This window comes from Garra rufa, unplaced genomic scaffold (assembly GCF_049309525.1).
Source record: "Garra rufa unplaced genomic scaffold, GarRuf1.0 hap1_unplaced_086, whole genome shotgun sequence".
NCBI lineage: Eukaryota > Metazoa > Chordata > Actinopteri > Cypriniformes > Cyprinidae > Garra > Garra rufa.
In genome coordinates this window covers 1-19220 of record NW_027394361.1, presented here as the reverse complement: position 1 = coordinate 19220, position 19220 = coordinate 1, and the positions used below count along the sequence as shown (strand labels likewise).

Here is a 19220-nt window from a genome sequence, read left to right as displayed (position 1 = left end):
TGGTGGTCGAGAACTTCAATCCCGTTGGTCGGTGGAGTGGATGGAGAGATGGAAAGTCCCTGGAGAGTGTCGTCATCACCCTGCGTGCTGCTGAGTTGCTCTCTGGAGAAGGGGAGGATGGAGAAGATGGTGTCGAAGTCTGGCCCGGTTGGAGTGGTGGCACAGGACTCTCCATCAGTGGCTCTGTTGATGGTCTTTAAAGTAGCTGAGGTGCTGGGATGGTTAGCCGGAGGAAAGCCAGGGGTTGACGTGGGAGGCACTGGGCTGGTCGTTGCAGTAGGAGGAGAGATGGCGGCTTCTGGACCCTTTTGCTGTTCCAGTTGTTTCGCCCATTTCTTGTCTCTCCTCTTAAAACAGTCGAAGACCTCTCTCTCTAGTGTCGCCACGGCATCCTTAACAGATTCCTCCATTTTGGCAAATTTAAAATCCACAGCGTCTCTAAAACACACTTCACGGTTAATATTACTTTCAACAGAGTCTTTAAAATCCTTCTCCAGTTTTAAAACAATGTTTTTAAGAGCAACTACCTCAGCGCGAAGCTGTACACACTCACATTGATGTAAAACCCGTTCATCATTAAAAACAGCAGATGTATTAAAAGAAGCAGCATTAATGTGGTTTGTCATCATCTTAAAACACTCTTCTCAACACAGCGTTTAAAATCTTTTAACGTTCCCCGTACGGGCCACCATATGTAACGATCAGCCTTATTGGTAGATGTTACTTAGATTTAAAAGGGGTCAGATTAGGCTGTGTGAGGTAAAATAAGTGTTTTAAAAAGATAAGACAACGACAAAAGTAAAGTGAATAAATAAATGTATTTACAATATTCACAAGGAACTAAAACAACACAGTAAAACCAGAATAACTTAGGCTGTTAAAAGCAGATTGTCCATTCAAATCATACCCTAAAACAGTCCTTAAGAATCCTAGTTGGTTGAAAGCTCCAAGTAAAAAGTGTCCACCGGTGTATATACAATCCAAAGAAGTGTAGTCCAATAGACGTAATGCTGGAATGGTAAGTCCTTAAAAGAAACTCCACAATCCAGTGTTTGGTCAATGACCCTGATTGTTTGACATGCTGCCTCCTTTATACTGTTTTGTTCCTGATTCCTGTCATGTGACTGATCACATGACAGGCAGACCCAGACTCATTTAAAGACATAAACACATTAAAATGGTTAAGAGGAATAAAATGGCTAAGACAACATGAAAACCTATTAAAACTCAAATATACATAAAATCATAATATATCGAGCAGGTTAAAACATGTGTCCTGTGTGACAGTGTCACATAGTTGGTAGATGTTACTTAGATTTAAAAGGGGTCAGATTAGGCTGTGTGAGGTAAAATAAGTGTTTTAAAAAGATAAGACAACGACAAAAGTAAAGTGAATAAATAAATGTATTTACAATATTCACAAGGAACTAAAACAACACAGTAAAACCAGAATAACTTAGGCTGTTAAAAGCAGATTGTCCATTCAAATCATACCCTAAAACAGTCCTTAAGAATCCTAGTTGGTTGAAAGCTCCAAGTAAAAAGTGTCCACCGGTGTATATACAATCCAAAGAAGTGTAGTCCAATAGACGTAATGCTGGAATGGTAAGTCCTTAAAAGAAACTCCACAATCCAGTGTTTGGTCAATGACCCTGATTGTTTGACATGCTGCCTCCTTTATACTGTTTTGTTCCTGATTCCTGTCATGTGACTGATCACATGACAGGCAGACCCAGACTCATTTAAAGACATAAACACATTAAAATGGTTAAGAGGAATAAAATGGCTAAGACAACATGAAAACCTATTAAAACTCAAATATACATAAAATCATAATATATCGAGCAGGTTAAAACATGTGTCCTGTGTGACAGTGTCACATAGTCCCCCCCCTTAGCCTACGGCTCCCGGGGAAGAGGCTAGTCCCGTATATGTCCTGTCAGCCATTGTCCATGTAGTGGGTATCCTCTAAAATGTGTGGCTTAAAATGTCTTTGTAAAAAGTTGGATAAAACTAGGCCCTCCCACACAGGCACTAGTCTGCCGGAGGAATCTAAGCAAACACTAGAGAGAGGTGGAATCTGATACCAGCCTGGGCGTCCTAGGGTAGGTGGCGCCGCTCCTCCCAGGATACTGTTGCACCCAGCCACGCTGGTCCGCCAGCCCCCCTGGCGTTTCCTCCTGTCCGGCTTGCGGGTCTCTTTAATGGATGATGAAGGTGCTGATGAACGGGGTTGAGGTGGATGAGGTGGGTTCTTGGTAGGGTTGATGACGGCACAGTCCTTGGCCTCCACACCACATGACTTGCAGCTCTCGATGAATGTCCAGACGTCGCTGCGGACCGAAGGCCACCAGGCAACTCCCAGGATCAGCAGAAGGGTCTTTAGACGTCCATGGTGTTTCTCTGCTGTCCTCTGGTGAAAGTGCTGTACCGTTAGCTGGACCAGGGCCTGGGGGATGACTAGCTGAATCTTGTAGATGCCGTCCCCCTTCTGGATCCGCCGATACAGCAAGCCCTGGTGGTCGAGAACTTCAATCCCGTTGGTCGGTGGAGTGGATGGAGAGATGGAAAGTCCCTGGAGAGTGTCGTCATCACCCTGCGTGCTGCTGAGTTGCTCTCTGGAGAAGGGGAGGATGGAGAAGATGGTGTCGAAGTCTGGCCCGGTTGGAGTGGTGGCACAGGACTCTCCATCAGTGGCTCTGTTGATGGTCTTTAAAGTAGCTGAGGTGCTGGGATGGTTAGCCGGAGGAAAGCCAGGGGTTGACGTGGGAGGCACTGGGCTGGTCGTTGCAGTAGGAGGAGAGATGGCGGCTTCTGGACCCTTTTGCTGTTCCAGTTGTTTCGCCCATTTCTTGTCTCTCCTCTTAAAACAGTCGAAGACCTCTCTCTCTAGTGTCGCCACGGCATCCTTAACAGATTCCTCCATTTTGGCAAATTTAAAATCCACAGCGTCTCTAAAACACACTTCACGGTTAATATTACTTTCAACAGAGTCTTTAAAATCCTTCTCCAGTTTTAAAACAATGTTTTTAAGAGCAACTACCTCAGCGCGAAGCTGTACACACTCACATTGATGTAAAACCCGTTCATCATTAAAAACAGCAGATGTATTAAAAGAAGCAGCATTAATGTGGTTTGTCATCATCTTAAAACACTCTTCTCAACACAGCGTTTAAAATCTTTTAACGTTCCCCGTACGGGCCACCATATGTAACGATCAGCCTTATTGGTAGATGTTACTTAGATTTAAAAGGGGTCAGATTAGGCTGTGTGAGGTAAAATAAGTGTTTTAAAAAGATAAGACAACGACAAAAGTAAAGTGAATAAATAAATGTATTTACAATATTCACAAGGAACTAAAACAACACAGTAAAACCAGAATAACTTAGGCTGTTAAAAGCAGATTGTCCATTCAAATCATACCCTAAAACAGTCCTTAAGAATCCTAGTTGGTTGAAAGCTCCAAGTAAAAAGTGTCCACCGGTGTATATACAATCCAAAGAAGTGTAGTCCAATAGACGTAATGCTGGAATGGTAAGTCCTTAAAAGAAACTCCACAATCCAGTGTTTGGTCAATGACCCTGATTGTTTGACATGCTGCCTCCTTTATACTGTTTTGTTCCTGATTCCTGTCATGTGACTGATCACATGACAGGCAGACCCAGACTCATTTAAAGACATAAACACATTAAAATGGTTAAGAGGAATAAAATGGCTAAGACAACATGAAAACCTATTAAAACTCAAATATACATAAAATCATAATATATCGAGCAGGTTAAAACATGTGTCCTGTGTGACAGTGTCACAACTTGACCGCAACAGTCACTTCTGATACAGGATCACAATCTTGTGAAAGCCAAGTGGATCGTTTGTAATAAAGCAACAACAACAAGAAAGCCCAAAAAACAACATTAAAAACACTGAATGAAACAAGCAAGCATTAGAAGAAATGAGTCTAAAAACAAACAAGTTGGCGGCGATCATAATAACCAAAAGCAAAGAAGACAAATAGCAACAACAAAAGAAAGAAAAAGTTAACTGCAATGGAAGAAATGACACACCTCGAGACAAGGTCAAAGGCAAAGGAATGAAAGTGGGCCTTTGAATGGATTTAATAATGGTGGTGGACCTAACAGGGAGAAGATTCTGCCTTCTGCGGCCAGGGGAATTAGCTCAAATGGTAAAGCGCTCGCTTAGCATGCGAGAGGTAGCGGGATAGATGCCCGCATTCTCCAAGGGACTCCTGCCCTTTTACGCGCACGTCTCCAGGGAGACAGACTGCGCTTTTTGCGGTGCGAAACGTACCCTCGCAGTTGCGTGAGCCTTTGGGGCCCACTGCTGTCAAAAGGGTTTCTCAGAACGGGCCCTGCGCACCTTCGTGGCAAAAGCAAGTCCCACCGAGATTTGAACTCGGATCGCTGCATTCAGAGTCCAGAGTGCTAACCATTACACCATGGAACCTTGACGAGAGAGGTCGCTGCTCAGAGGAAAGCAAAGAAGAAGTCGCTTACGGCTCACCGGCAACAAAAACAAAGTTGAGCCTTTTTTGTTTTTATCTGCCGCAAGAACTGCAGAACTATTGTTCCTGCTACCAAAGATAGATTCGCAAATAACCTGCCTGATTTATCTCAGCTGCTCTGTGCACCCATAAATAAACATGAACTAGACAAAATGACTAGTAACATAGGCACTATCTTCTCTAATACATTAGAAGCTGTTGCCCCAATCAAGCTAAAAAAGGTTAGAGAAAAACGTACTGCGCCATGGTACAACAGTAATACCCATTCTCTCAAAAAAGAAACTCGTAATCTTGAGCGTAAATGGAGAAAAACTAACTTAGAAGTTTTTAAAATTGCATGGAAAAACAGTATGTCCAGCTATAGACGGGCTTTAAAAGCTGCTAAAGCCGAGTATATCCACCAACTCATAGAAAAAAACCAAAACAATCCAAGGTTTTTATTTAGCACAGTGGCTAGATTAACAAATAACCGAACACCTCCTGACCTGAATATTCCTGCACAGTTTAACAGTAACGTCTTTATGAATTTCTTTACTGATAAAATAGACAACATTAGAAATACAATAACTAATATAGATACTACAGCAACTGATACTTCAACATTAGTCATTACACCCAAAGAAAAACTCCAGTGCTTTACAACTATAGAACAGAAAGAATTAAATAAACTTATCACCACATCTAAACCAACAACATGCCTATTAGATCCTGTACCCACTAAATTACTAAAAGAGTTGTTACCTGTAGCAGAAGTACCGCTTCTTAATATTGTTAACTCATCGTTATCTTTAGGTCATGTCCCAAAACCATTCAAACTAGCGGTTATTAAACCTCTAATTAAGAAACCACAGCTAGACCCTAGTGAACTGGCAAATTACAGACCCATTTCTAATCTTCCATTTATGTCTAAAATCCTAGAAAAAGTTGTGTCTGCTCAATTGTGCTCCTTCTTGCAAAATAATAATATCTTTGAAGAATTTCAGTCAGGTTTCAGGCCCCATCATAGCACAGAAACTGCACTTGTAAAAATCACAAACGACTTGCTACTTGCGTCAGATCAAGGCTGCATCTCATTGCTAGTTTTACTTGATCTTAGTGCTGCGTTCGACACTATAGATCATGAAATACTCATAGATCGATTACAAAACTATACAGGTATTCAAGGGCAGGCTTTAGGATGGTTCAGATCATACCTGTCCGATCGCTACCACTTTGTTTATTTAAACGGGGAGTCATCGCAGCTAACACCAGTAAAGTATGGAGTGCCACAAGGATCTGTCCTAGGTCCACTACTATTTTCAATTTACATGTTACCCCTCGGTAATATTATTAGGAAATATGGGATTAGTTTCCATTGTTATGCTGATGACACTCAACTATATATTTCAACAAGACCAGATGAAACTTCTAACTTAGCAAAGTTAACAGAGTGTGTTAAAAATGTGAAAGACTGGATGACCAATAATTTTCTACTGTTAAATTCAGATAAGACTGAGATATTACTTATTGGACCAAAAAACAGTACACAGAATCTCTTAAACTGCAACTTGCAACTAGACGGATGTACTGTTATTTCCTCTACAGTCAAAAATCTAGGTGTTATATTAGACAGCAACCTGTCTTTTGAAAATCATATTTCCTATGTTACAAAAACAGCATTCTTTCATCTTCGAAACATTGCTAAGCTACGGAACATGTTACCTGTTTCTGATGCAGAAAAGTTAGTTCATGCATTCATGACGTCTAGACTGGACTATTGTAATGCACTACTAGGTGGTTGTCCGGCTTCTTCAATAAATAAGCTACAGGTAGTCCAAAATGCATCTGCTAGAGTCCTTACCAGGTCAAGAAAATATGATCATATTACCCCAATTTTACAGTCTCTACACTGGCTACCTATTAGGTTCCGTATCACTTACAAAATATTACTTCTTACCTATAAGGCCCTTAATTGTTTAGCTCCTGCATACCTAACTAGTCTCCTACTACGCTACAATCCCTCACGCTCCCTAAGGTCGCAAAACTCTGGACTTTTAGTAGTACCTAGGATAGCAAAGTCCACTAAAGGAGGGAGAGCCTTTTCACATTTGGCTCCCAAACTCTGGAATAGCCTTCCTGATAACGTTCGGGGTTCAGACACACTCTCTATGTTTAAATCTAGATTAAAGACTCATCTCTTTAGCCAAGCATTCACATAATGTATCTCATAATGTTGTAATTTCAGTTACATCTGATCAAATGCACATTAATATTCTTCAGCTTGGGCTAAACCATCATTTTTGTTTGGTCGGAAGTTGGAACAGCAGCTACGCTAATTATTTCTCTGTTTCTCTGGATTTCCATCCCGTGGTAACTAGGATTTACACAAGATTCAGCCTGGATTCAGAAGAAGAGATGATGCCAACCCCTCAGAGGACCGCAGATGATGCCAGCCTTGAAACAACATACAGCACTACATAATTTTCCTACAAGTTTGATTACAGCACATAACCATTGCAATTAGTGTTCATCATCTGTTTAATTACACAGTTACTGATTTAATATTTATATCATATGTACATCGACTCAACATACAGTATTCACCACTAATAAGCTACTAAATATATTGTAGTAGCCTAAAACTTTTGTGCAGCTGCTCTGCAACAATCTGTATTGTAAAAAGCGCTATACAAATAAACTTGAATTGAATTGAATTGAAGAAGGCACGCAGGTTCCACCGAGATTTGAAATCGGATCGCTGGATTCAAAGTCCAAAGCGCTAACCGTTACACCATGGAACCACGAGCGCCTCTTTGACAGCTGACCTGGAGGTAGATAGTGTTGCGGCTATGGGGAACCAGTCAGAGCGAGGGGTTGTATCCCAGTGAGTTTTGGTCACTGGCCACCCTCGACCAAAAGACAAAAGAAAGCTGCATCTGCCGAAACCCGGGATTGAACCAGGGACCTTTAGATCTTCAGTCTAACGCTCTCCCAACTGAGCTATTTCGGCCACATCCCCCTTAGGTTTGGTCTGCAGGGGTTTACGTGACACCACCCGTCGCTTTGAGAGACGAGCAGAGACGAGCTAACAGAGAACAAAAGACGCTGGCCCGTACGGGGATCGAACCCGCGACCTTACGGCTCACCAGCAACAAAAACAAAGTTGAGCCTTTTTTGTTTTTATCTGCCGCAAGAAGGCACGCAGGTCCCACCGAGATTTGAACTCGGATCGCTGGATTCAAAGTCCAGAGTGCTAACCGTTACACCATGGAACCACGAGCTCCTCTTTGACAGCTGACCTGGAGGTAGATAGTGTTGCGGCTATGGGGAACCAGTCAGAGCGAGGGGTTGTATCCCAGTGAGTTTTGGTCACTGGCCACCCTCGACCAAAAGACAAAAGAAAGCTGCATCTGCCGAAACCCGGGATTGAACCAGGGGACCTTTAGATCTTCAGTCTAACGCTCTCCCAACTGAGCTATTTCGTTCACTTCCCCCTAAGGTTTGGTCTGCAGGGGTTTACGTGACACCACCCGTCGCTTTGAGAGAAGAGCAGAGACGAGCTAACAGAGAACAAAAGACGCTGGCCCGTACGGGGATCGAACCCGCGACCTTGGCGTTATTAGCAACACGCTCTAACCAACTGAGCTAACCGGCCTGGCTCCGGCCAGACGTCTGCCCAATTTCCCCAAAATTTGCTGACTGCTGGTGGGCCCCTTAGCAGGCAGAAAAGCTTCAGGACCAAGCCTGACCACGGGCTCGTCCGGGATTTGAACCCGGGACCTCTCGCACCCAAAGCGAGAATCATACCCCTAGACCAACGAGCCACGCTCACGCAGCTGGCGCACCGCCGCCTGCCCTCGAGCGTCGCTCTTCACGTGGCTTTGAATGCAGGGAGCATCCGGAAGTCTGCGCTTGTGGCAAAAAGCACCTCGATTTCTGAGAAACTTGTTTCTGCCCTGCTCTACTCACCCTGTTACGGTCCTCAGGGGTGCAGACTTACTTGACCGCAACAGTCACTTCTGATACAGGATCACAATCTTGTGAAAGCCAAGTGGATCGTTTGTAATAAAGCAACAACAACAAGATAGCCCAAAAAACAACATTAAAAACACTGAATGAAACAAGCAAGCATTAGAAGAAATGAGTCTAAAAACAAACAAGTTGGCGGCGATCATAATAACCAAAAGCAAAGAAGACAAATAGCAACAACAAAAGAAAGAAAAAATTAACTGCAATGGAAGAAATGACACACCTCGAGACAAGGTCAAAGGCAAAGGAATGAAAGTGGGCCTTTGAATGGATTTCATAATGGTGGTGCACCTAACAGGGAGAAGATTCTGCCTTCTGCGGCCAGGGGAATTAGCTCAAATGGTAGAGCGCTTGCTGCGCAAAAGAAGGAGCCCAATCTTTGAGCCCCCCCTCGCAAGCGGAAAAGACGCGAAAACGCAAGTGTGCCGACAAGTTTCCCCTGCAACAATATTCGGGCTATATTCTTATGCGGTATGGATGAGTTTTAGTTACATGTGAAACACGTCACCCTCGGCGGGCTGGATTCGAACCCGCGGTCTGCGCGACTGAGTCGAAGTCCCGTTCTGAATCAAATGATTCGCGAATCGCGAAACTTGATCCGGTTGGACTGATTCCAAACAGTGAATCATCACGTTGACACTTTACGTCGTATTAAAAACACGCCCCATCCCACCTTGTTTTTATTTTTATTTTATTTTTTACAAATCTCGCCCTAGACATAACATTATATTGATTGATATTAATTAATTTGTGTATGTTATTTTTAAAAGGCATATTACATGTTTATGTTTATGGTTAAATACGCGATCCGATTGGAGCGAATCGTCACGTTGACAGTTTCCGTCGTCTTAAAACACGCCCCCATTCTCACCTGCTTTTTCCACAAATCGGTCCCTAGACATATCAATATGTTGACTGATATTTATTATTTTGTGAAAATAATTGTTTGGTAAATATGTATAAACATATATGTATATGATATATGTTTATGGTTAAATAAAACGAATTAAAATGTTTCAGTAGTTGATTTTATGTTTTATGTTAATCATGTTTATAATATTTTTAAAAGGCATATTACATGTTTATGTTTAAATTAATGAATAAAATGTTTTCTCAAAGATTATAATTTTTTTTTTTTGTATATGTGGGACATGATTTGATGGATATCATTTATCAGATTTAATTTATCTGATCAAAAGACACTTTAAATGTTCAAATGTAAAATATTTAATTTAAATGAACATAATATACATACACATAATGTATACAGAAAAGATATAATTTATTGAGGAGGATACAGTATTGAGGGGTATACAGGACAATATGAAAAAGTGGGCCCATGTAATATATTCAAAATATATACAAAAAAGACATATTTATTGAGGGGTATACATGACAATATGAAGGAGTGGGCCCATGTAATAAAAACAAAATATATACAGGAACGATATTATTTATTGAGGAACATACCAGACAATATGAAAGAGAGGGCCCATGTAATATAAACAAAATATATACATTAAAAGATATTTATTAAGGAAGATTCCGGAAAATGGGAAAGAGTGGGCCCATGTAAAATACAAAATATATACAGAAAATACATTATTTATTGAGGAGGATACCGAACAATGTGAAAGAGTGGGCCCATGTAATATATACAAAATAGATACAGAAAACATTATTTTTTTGAGGAGAATACAGTATTGAGGATGATACTGAACAGTATAAAAGAGTGGGCACATGTAAACAAAATATATACAGAAAAGATTGTCTTTATTGAGGAGGTTTATGTAGCTGCCGCTGTTCTGCCAACCATTCATCGAAAGATTTGCCATTTGAGGCACTCGGGCAAAATGTGGCATTGCCATACCGACTATGGCCAAACTCTTTCGTTTTGGGCTGCCCACATTTGCTGCATTTGTTAAAAGTAACCCCTCGCACATACTTTCTCTTGTGTACTCCACTTTCCTCCTCCAGGGCCCGTCGACGCCTGTTCCTCTGGGTGTAACGGGACACAGGAGCATCAGACGCAGGAGCAGGTGGAGCTGGGCCTGCACTCAATGTTGAAGGACCAGAAGAGGGGATCACCACTGACACAGTCATGTCCGGGTTAAGGACTAGTGTGCCTAACAATGACCCAGGTGCTGAAATGGGCTGCACTACTTCTGATGCTGTGGGGGCAGGTGCAATGGGGCACTGCGTGGTGGTGGTAGCAGCGGGCCGTCGACCTGGCCGCAGGATCGGAGCCTGTCCTTCCCGATTTGGCAGAAGGATAAATGGATGTTTTGGCCCTGATGTTGATGGCGCTTCATCCAATTTTTCCCTTGGCAGAGGAAGCTGCGCATCGGCCACAGCAATTGGGTCAGGTGAAGTCAGTCCCTGAGCGAGGACACTCATTTCCTGATTCTTCTGCCGACGCTGAAACCTGACAATAAATTACTTGTATTATAAATATGTTTTAAGAAGTATTCATTTAATTTGAAGCAAATAATGTGCCTTGCTTACCACTGAATGAGTGTCTTCTGGTTTAGCTCAAACAGCTGGATCATGGTTTCATCCATCAGCCTTCGACAGTTAAGCACCAGCTCTCGGATGTGGTGGTAATCGGTGAGGATTTTAGACCACCTGGGGGTGCAAACTCCAGCCTTCTTGGTCGGCGACTTGTGTAAAGCACACAGCTTGATACAAATTGCCTCAACCAAGCGACTGGTGTTGGGCCACTGTGCTGGACCCCCAGGATGTCCAATCAGACACCGTTTAACACTCTCCACACCCGGTGTGACTCCGGTCCGCTTCGGTGCTTTAAAGCGCCCATGTGTCAGCTGAGGCTGATGTCGAGGCTGATAGTTGACCCGCTGTTTGTCAGAGTCAGGGAGAGCTGTCCACAGCTGGATGACCTCTGTCACCTGCAGGTCAGTGAGGTAAGGAGCCTCACGAAGACCCACCAGGTAACCAGCCAGGTCCTGGACCTTGTCCCACCCAGCGATGCCATCGGGTCCAATGACTGCTCCCTAGTAAATGCAGATTAATATTAATATAAGTGAAATAAAATGGTATTGAAATTAAATAAAGCCCTTTTTTTACCTGAAATAAAGTGTTTTACCTGAGCCTCGTTGGAGAGACTACTTCCAGTGTCGGATGGCTGTGACAGCACTGAAGGGGCAGGGGCAAGATGCTGTCCTTCTCCGCCAGATGATGTGGACGGCTCAGCCGGTGATGCCGGGGACTGAGGCAGAGGCAAAGATGAGGGGCTGTTTTTAAGATCACGGCAGGGGTCATCCTCATACAGCACTGGAACTGTGATGTCCTCCGTGATCTCTTCGTCAAACCCCTCATCTTGCAGGTCCTGGTCATCAACTGCCTCCACCAGCCTGTCTTCCTCCTCTGGGTTCTGGAGCACTGGAGTCAGTGTTTTGCCAGTCTGGCTGTAAAGGTACTCCATTCCCAGCAATTCACCTACAAGAATAAAATGGGAAAAAAGAAAGTGTTCTTAACATTTTGTCTAATACATTAAAGGCTAAATAGATAAAATAGTACAATATATGAATGTGATCTCCCTGTTCATCTATGAATTTTTTTGTTTTGCAAAAATAATTCAAATGATCTATAAAAAAACAAAAACATGAATTAATGAATTTCTTGCCTGTATATGCTCCAGGAGGGCGATAGCGCTCATCCCAGGGCTTCCCGAAGACAGCTTGGCTAAGCCGGTCCACAGCCTCCCTCATGGCACAGCCATATGTCCGGATGGAGGATGCTCCTTTTATGGCGTCTTCCATCCGGTCATCATTCCAACGCATCAAGCCCTCAAGGAGATACGCTTGAAAATGCGCATCACTGGCACTGGTTCCTAAAAATTAAATAAACAAAAAAGTTTTGTACTTCACATGAGGTGCTATGAGGTAACTGGTTACATGTAATAGAGTTACATAATTACAATACAATTACACAACACATGCATGTATATATTTAAGAAAAATATATGTATATATATTAAATATATTTATATATAATATAAATTATATGAATAATAAATATATACATGTAATTATTTTCAAAATATATACTGTATGTGTGTGTTTTTATTTATACATAATAAATACATATATTACACATATATTATATAAACAACTTTTGAATGTGAGTAATCGCAATTTAAATTACATTAAAAATTATAGTTACTAGTGACTTGTCAGGCAATACAGCTTTGTTAATGCTTATGACATCAGAAAAGAACTGTAGTATTACTGTAGAGTGTGACATTTATTCATGTGACATTACTTTAAAGTAATGGAAGCAGTTATAGTGCTTATATTTTTGACAAAAAAAATTGTAATCCGTATGTATGTAATACCTGGAATAAAACGGTTTAGGTGGAGGTGGAAAGACTCCAAGGAGGTAGAGCCACGGGCACACCTGTAGCAGCACAGCTCCACACCGCCCTTCTTCAGTGTCCCCTTCTTCATGTACAGCGGAAAGTTCTCTGGGTCTTGGATACACGGAACGTGCTTCCGCTGTTCCTTCCATATCTGCTGGATCCGTTCGTGATTCAGCAGAGGAACTCCCAGAGTGTCCTTCCCGTCCGCACTGTCGAACAGATCAATCAGTGACCCGATCAATCTGGTGGTCTCCTCCACCCCCCTGGTCCTCCTCCGGCAGTGCAGTGCCAACTCTCTCCGGGTAATGCGAGCACTGACCGCCCTTTCTGAGATGTGGCCAGTCTTCTTTGCCGCCAGCTCACCCTCCTTTGCACTGCGAAGTGCAGCCACATCCTCTGGATCCCACTGAAAGATGCACGTGGACAGACGGGCCATGAAGATCCCGTAGAGTGGATGAGCCTCTGTCGTGACACCTGCAGCAAATCGCCGCATGAAATGCCAGATGTCGAGGCGCACTTCAAGCTCGACCCACTCCGAGAACATCATCTTCACCTGACACTGGCCATGCTGACTGCAGCAATCTCTGTCCACGTACATCACTTTTGGGGCTGCCTCTCCTGCGTCCCGGTAGCGCTTCATCAGGCCAGCTGCCATGTGGTCCAGTCCATGTCCCTCGGCGGCTGTAAGCACAGAGACGAGGACTTGGCCGTGTTCATTCCCCACATTTGTACACCAGGCAGCTGTACCTGAAGCAGCACCTGCGAGTTTCTTTGTGACCTATTGGGAAAAATAAAAGGGTGACAAAACTGTATTCATTGTGAATGCACATATATCCATATCTGGCAAATTTCTGGATATAAACAGGACTGTGATACCTTTTTAGTGGAGTCCATCTTGAGAACAGAGCCAAAGACGGATGTTATTTTGGCTTTGACCTCATGCAGTCGCCACAGAACATCTCTGGCGTACACGGCTAAGAGCCACTTAGGCTTAGGCAGGGCAGGTAAAAGGGGAGGCTCAGCAAATACAGGAGGCTGCACAAGGGAGGACCTTGTGAACGGTTCGCAGGCAGTCAGGTACTGCAGAACACGCTGTGTCCATGCCTCACTGTGCTGTTCCGTCAGCTTCTTGTACAGCTGAGTCACACTGTTGCCCAGTGTCCTCTCCCTCATCATCCTCAGCACCCGGTTGTCACATGAGTATCTAAGGAAACAACAATATAATCATGAAAATGCTTTGGTTGTAGAAAAAAAAACACAGATAAAAGTGCCTAATAATGAATGATTGTCATGAATTACCTGTATGTCAGCAAAGCTGGAAACTGACTGCGGTGGCCCATATCCAGCTGCCCTAAGATGTCCTCGGACCAGGCAGGATACTTCTTTTTGCAGCCTTTGCACTCCAGATACTCAGTGGCAAGGTCATACCACCCGTCGATGTCCAAAACCTTGCGCACGGTGCGGTAAAGTCCTGCTGCTGTTAGCCTGTGCTTACCACAGTCTGGGCGAACACAGACAAGAGGAAATAACCACATCTTCAGCGGCATCCACAAGAAAAGGGGCCGACAGAAGAAGAGGTCTGGTGAGGCGGGTGGCTGACTGTTAATTAAAGGGGGCTGAGGAGGATACCACCAAAGCTTCAGCTGGGACACTAGTTCTGGCTTGCCGGTTCGTGGGTTGGCCTTAAATAGTGTGTTCCGGATCCATTCATGCTGGAAAGGTGGAAGATGATCTTTCCAGTGGCCTGAGAGCTCAGCTGGTGGCTGATGATGTGGAGGATCTGGTGTTTTTGCTGTTTCCGCCAATGGAGACGGACCGGCACAGGCCTCTGAGTAAACAGTAACAAAAACAAAATAAGGATGGTATAAGGTTGGATTTGATAGAACTACGCCATAAATGCAGCCCACAAACAGCCTGCGAAGCAGTAATTTTGGAGGAGTGTTAATAATCGTTTTGAATATATTAAGGCATAACAGTGAAGAAAATGGTACTAGTGTTAAGAAGCAAAGAACACAGCGTACACTTTATTGATGTAAGAAAAATGGAATTAGTACAGTTCTTTGAGGATGAGAATCTGTTGTGATTAAGTAAGGAAAATGAGGTGTGATGAATTCAGTAATGATGCGCACAGACATGAAGCATGCACACATATACAATAAGGAAAAACTGTTCTTCTCATCATAAGAACAATGACTCTCCACCATCCTGTCTGCTCAGGGGGAGCTAAAGAGTGAGTGAGTGAGAATAGCAAGCAGTGTGAGAAAGTTATCTAGTGATTGTTTAACAACGGATAAGTTTAGAAACGCAAATAAATACACTGACACCTTTGGACATCCTTAACCTTTTGAAGAAATCCCACTTGAGGCATGATGTGACATAATTCTGTATTGTAAACAAAAATATTAAAAAAATTTGATTTTTATTTTTAATGCTTCCCATTGTATTTTCACAAAACATTCTTATAACATTTGTATTGGTGTCATATGCCACACCTGTATTCAGCTGTGCTTCACATTGTGATGCAGCAAATACCAGCTCCTCATCATCATCTTCAGCAGTGGAAACGGAAGTGCCTGGAGCACAAATGTTACAACTATTACTGTGACCAATACACAGAGACAAGTGTATGTAAGGTGGTGCTTACGTACCTGTAGCGAAAAGCTGTCTTCGGGCCAAAGTTTCTGCTGCTGGAGAAGGTAAAGTAGACTGCACTAATGGATCTGGAAACAGCAAGTGGACAGGTTTGCCATAACAATAAATGAATACGTGTACAATTTCTGTAGGGAAAACGTAATATTCACACTCCTACTCACAGTGTTTAACTGGTGACACGAGTTTTTTCGCCAGCTGTGAAGGAGACAAATGTTTGCCATGCGCCAACAGCGCTTTCACAGTGGCGGTCCGCTGTACACCAGTTCGGATGGCTGCAGGTGGAGGTGCAGAGGTACTGGAGGCTGCGGCTGGAGGTACAGAGGCACTGGAGGTTGCAGGTGGACGTGCAGGACGTACACTGGTGCCCACAGCAGAAGCCTGCCTTTTCAGGACATATGTCTTGAAAATGGCCATGTTGGTGTTTGGCCTGGCATCGGCCTTAACCAGGTACCTGATGAGGGCTTGGGCCTCCTTGCTTTGGTCCTCATAAACTTCCTTCATGGACCGGCCCTGGAAGTCACCAAACTCCACCATCAAGCAGCCCTGGTCTCCAGATGCTCGGGCTTCTGCTTGCATTTCCTGCTTCCTCTCATACTTCTCCACTTCTTCAGCCATCTCTCTGATATGAGAAGTGTACTGTAGGAAGAGTTGTTTATTTTCGGACAGGGGGGTTGTCTGCGCTGTCTCCTTGGAAATGCTGAGCACCAAATACACTGCGTACCCCAGAGAGTTTTCCAGGAGCCATCTAAATCTCTGGCCCTGGTACTTCCCAAACTGAAGTTTGCAGTGAGCCAGTACTAAAAACTGGTCACTGGGGTCTCCACCGTTTGTGCTGACAAAAGAACGGGCCTCTGCCAGCACCTGCTCCTTGGGTTTGGCCCTTCCCGACTCCATATTTTCAAGGCGCTTCGCCTCCTCCGATGGCGCCATGAGGAGCCGGCACGATGTTGCCGATTGGCGGCGAAAAAAGGGGTAAGCATACATTTTCTGTAATGAAGATCAGAAAGAGACTATTACCTCTAGCAAACTGAAAGATACCTGTATGTTAAGTGTGTAATGATAATTTAACAAGCTACATGTAAACCATATTACTGTGGTAATAAACATGGACAGGAATCTGATATATGTACAAATATATGTAAAGTCAAATATGAAGTCTGAAATTTCCTTCTAGTAATAATTCTAGGCTCGGAGGAGGTCAATAGTATTATTACCAAATATAAGGAATATATATATATATAAGCAGAGCTGGGTAGTAACTGATTACATGTTATTTCATCTGAATTACATAATCAGAATCCAAAAATTAAGTACCTGTATTTAGATTAAAAAATATATATATTTTAAAATATTCCGAATCAGACTAAAGTTACTTTTTTATGCATTATATGATTTTATTTTATTTTATTTACACAATGACATTAAATTATTCCTAACTGATATATACTTCCTAATTCCTCTTTTTGATCTTTTAAATTTCTTTTCTAAAACAGCCTACTGCTTATATTCATAAAAAAAAGTCTTCCAGTTTTGTGGACACTCACACAAAGACCAGTCACTAGTCAGGTGGAGATACAGCATTTGACCACTGATTTACAAAAATCATTTCAGGTTTGCATAAAGTGTTTCAACATTGCATCAACTACTGATAAACACATTCATTTTTATTTGAAAGATCACACTGTAGATATTTTTAACCACCTTTAACAAAGGCTTTTGTCTTTCAAACACATTATCATGCACATATTTTAACTAATATATTTAATTAACATACTTAAATTGAATATTTTAATAATTATCACATTTTCATGTTCATTGGTCCTCTGATGAGGTTATGGTCACAAGACATGCAGGTAAACAAAAAGAATATATTTCATTTTTGTGCATTTTTAATTGATTTTAAAATGATTTACTTTAATTTATTATTTTTATGGTTTAATTAATTAGTAGTTTTTTATTTAACTCCCTGCAGTTATTTCACAAACATGTGTTAAATGCACTTAGTGTTGTTAATAACAACAAATACAATCTATTTTCTTATTCTTTTTTCAAGATTACCCTGTTTAAATCAATGTGATAAACAAGTTAGGTCAAAAGTAATCTAAAAGTAACGTAAAAGCAGTCTGACTAACTTATATTACCTAAAATGTGTAATGTAACTGTTAATGGGTTAAGTAACTAACTACAATTTGTCTTGTAACTTGGAATTAGTAACGAATTAACTTACAGTAAGTAAATAAATATTTTAATATTAGTATTCTTTTCTTCGCACACAATACACACATAGTAATGTAGGCTAATTAGGACTGTCGATGATTTTAACCTATCTGATCAGTAGCGACATGTTTTGTTCTGTATTTATCATTTAAAAAGTTACAGGTTCGCAAATACTTCAGAAAACGTGTGCTATACATGCTAACGTATACATTGGCACGTTCTATTTTCCAAAAATACACACTATTTATGAACAAATAACGATATTAAATTATATTTAAAAATGAAGTACACCTTAGCCTTACCTATTGCAAAGATCGATGACAATAATAAACGGTCGCAGCGATTGGTCAAAAGTGAGCCACGGGAGAGTAACGCGATTGGTCAAAAGTGAGCCACGGGAGAGAAACGCGATTGGTCAAAAGTAAGCCCCAGAGAGAAACGCGATTGATCAAAAGTAAGCCCCAGAGAGAAACGCGATTGGTCAAAAGTAAGCCCAGGAGAGAAACGCGATTGGTCAAAAGTAAGCCCAGGAGAGAAACGTGATTGGTCAAAAGTAAGCCCAGGAAAGAAACGCGATTGGCTCATGTGGGCTTACTTTGGGCTTACTTTGGCTCAATCGGTGGGATGCAGTAGGCGCAAGCGAGAGGTAGCGGGATCGATGCCCGCATTCTCCAAGGGCCTCCTGCCCTTTTACGCGCACGTCCCCAAGGAGACAGACTGCGCTTTTTGCGGTGCGAAACGTACCCTCGCAGTTGCGTGAGCCTTTGGGGCCCACTGCTGTCTAAAGGATTTCTCAGAACGTTCCCTGCGCACCTTCGTGGCAAAAGCAGGTCCCACCGAGATTTGAACTCGGATCGCTGGATTCAGAGTCCAGAGTGCTAACCATTACACCATGGAACCTTGACGAATGAGGCCGCTGCTCAGAGGAAAGCAAAGAAGAAGTCGCTTACGGCTCACCAGCAACAAAAACAAAGTTGAGCCTTTTTTGTTTTTATCTGCCGCAAGAAGGCACGCAGGTTCCACCGAGATTTGAACTCGGATCGCTGGATTCAAAGTCCAGGGGTCCGTTCTTCGTACCTCGCTAACTCAGTTAGCTGGATTTGATTGTTGACGATTCCGCGTGATCTTGGATCGCTCGGTTCTTCGAAGCTCATCCTGGACTTGCTGTCATAGCAACAGGTGCGCAAGCTTAAACCTGCTCGGGAGCAGGTTTATTTCATGTAAACAGGATTTAGGCTGCGCTCCTGGCGGGTTATGATTGGTTGAAATGGCGAGGTCACATCTGATTGGTTAAAGAGCACGACTGACGCGGACTGACTCACGTGGGAAAAGAAAAGTATCTTCCAAGAAAGTGTATATATATGACAGGTTCCAAAAAATATTTGGCAGCACAACTGTTGATATTATCCAACATTGATCATTCTAATAATAAATCAGCATATT

General features: G+C 42.5%; 7 non-coding genes across 7 annotated transcripts; all 7 read right to left on the bottom strand.

Moving 5' to 3' along the window:
* Positions 1-4392: 4392 nt before the first annotated feature.
* On the bottom strand, positions 4393-4464 carry trnaq-cug (transfer RNA glutamine (anticodon CUG)). The gene has a single exon. It is a non-coding gene; the product is annotated as a tRNA-Gln (tRNA).
* Positions 4465-7438: 2974 nt separating this feature from the next.
* On the bottom strand, positions 7439-7511 carry trnaf-gaa (transfer RNA phenylalanine (anticodon GAA)). The gene has a single exon. It is a non-coding gene; the product is annotated as a tRNA-Phe (tRNA).
* Positions 7512-7704: 193 nt separating this feature from the next.
* On the bottom strand, positions 7705-7776 carry trnaq-uug (transfer RNA glutamine (anticodon UUG)). The gene has a single exon. It is a non-coding gene; the product is annotated as a tRNA-Gln (tRNA).
* A 136-nt stretch (positions 7777-7912) lies between these two features.
* trnaf-gaa (transfer RNA phenylalanine (anticodon GAA)) lies at positions 7913-7986 on the bottom strand. The gene has a single exon. It is a non-coding gene; the product is annotated as a tRNA-Phe (tRNA).
* Positions 7987-8082: 96 nt separating this feature from the next.
* Positions 8083-8156, bottom strand: trnai-aau (transfer RNA isoleucine (anticodon AAU)). Its single transcript has one exon. It is a non-coding gene; the product is annotated as a tRNA-Ile (tRNA).
* Positions 8157-8253: 97 nt separating this feature from the next.
* On the bottom strand, positions 8254-8325 carry trnap-ugg (transfer RNA proline (anticodon UGG)). The gene has a single exon. It is a non-coding gene; the product is annotated as a tRNA-Pro (tRNA).
* Positions 8326-18605: 10280 nt separating this feature from the next.
* trnaq-cug (transfer RNA glutamine (anticodon CUG)) lies at positions 18606-18677 on the bottom strand. Its single transcript has one exon. It is a non-coding gene; the product is annotated as a tRNA-Gln (tRNA).
* Positions 18678-19220: the final 543 nt, after the last annotated feature.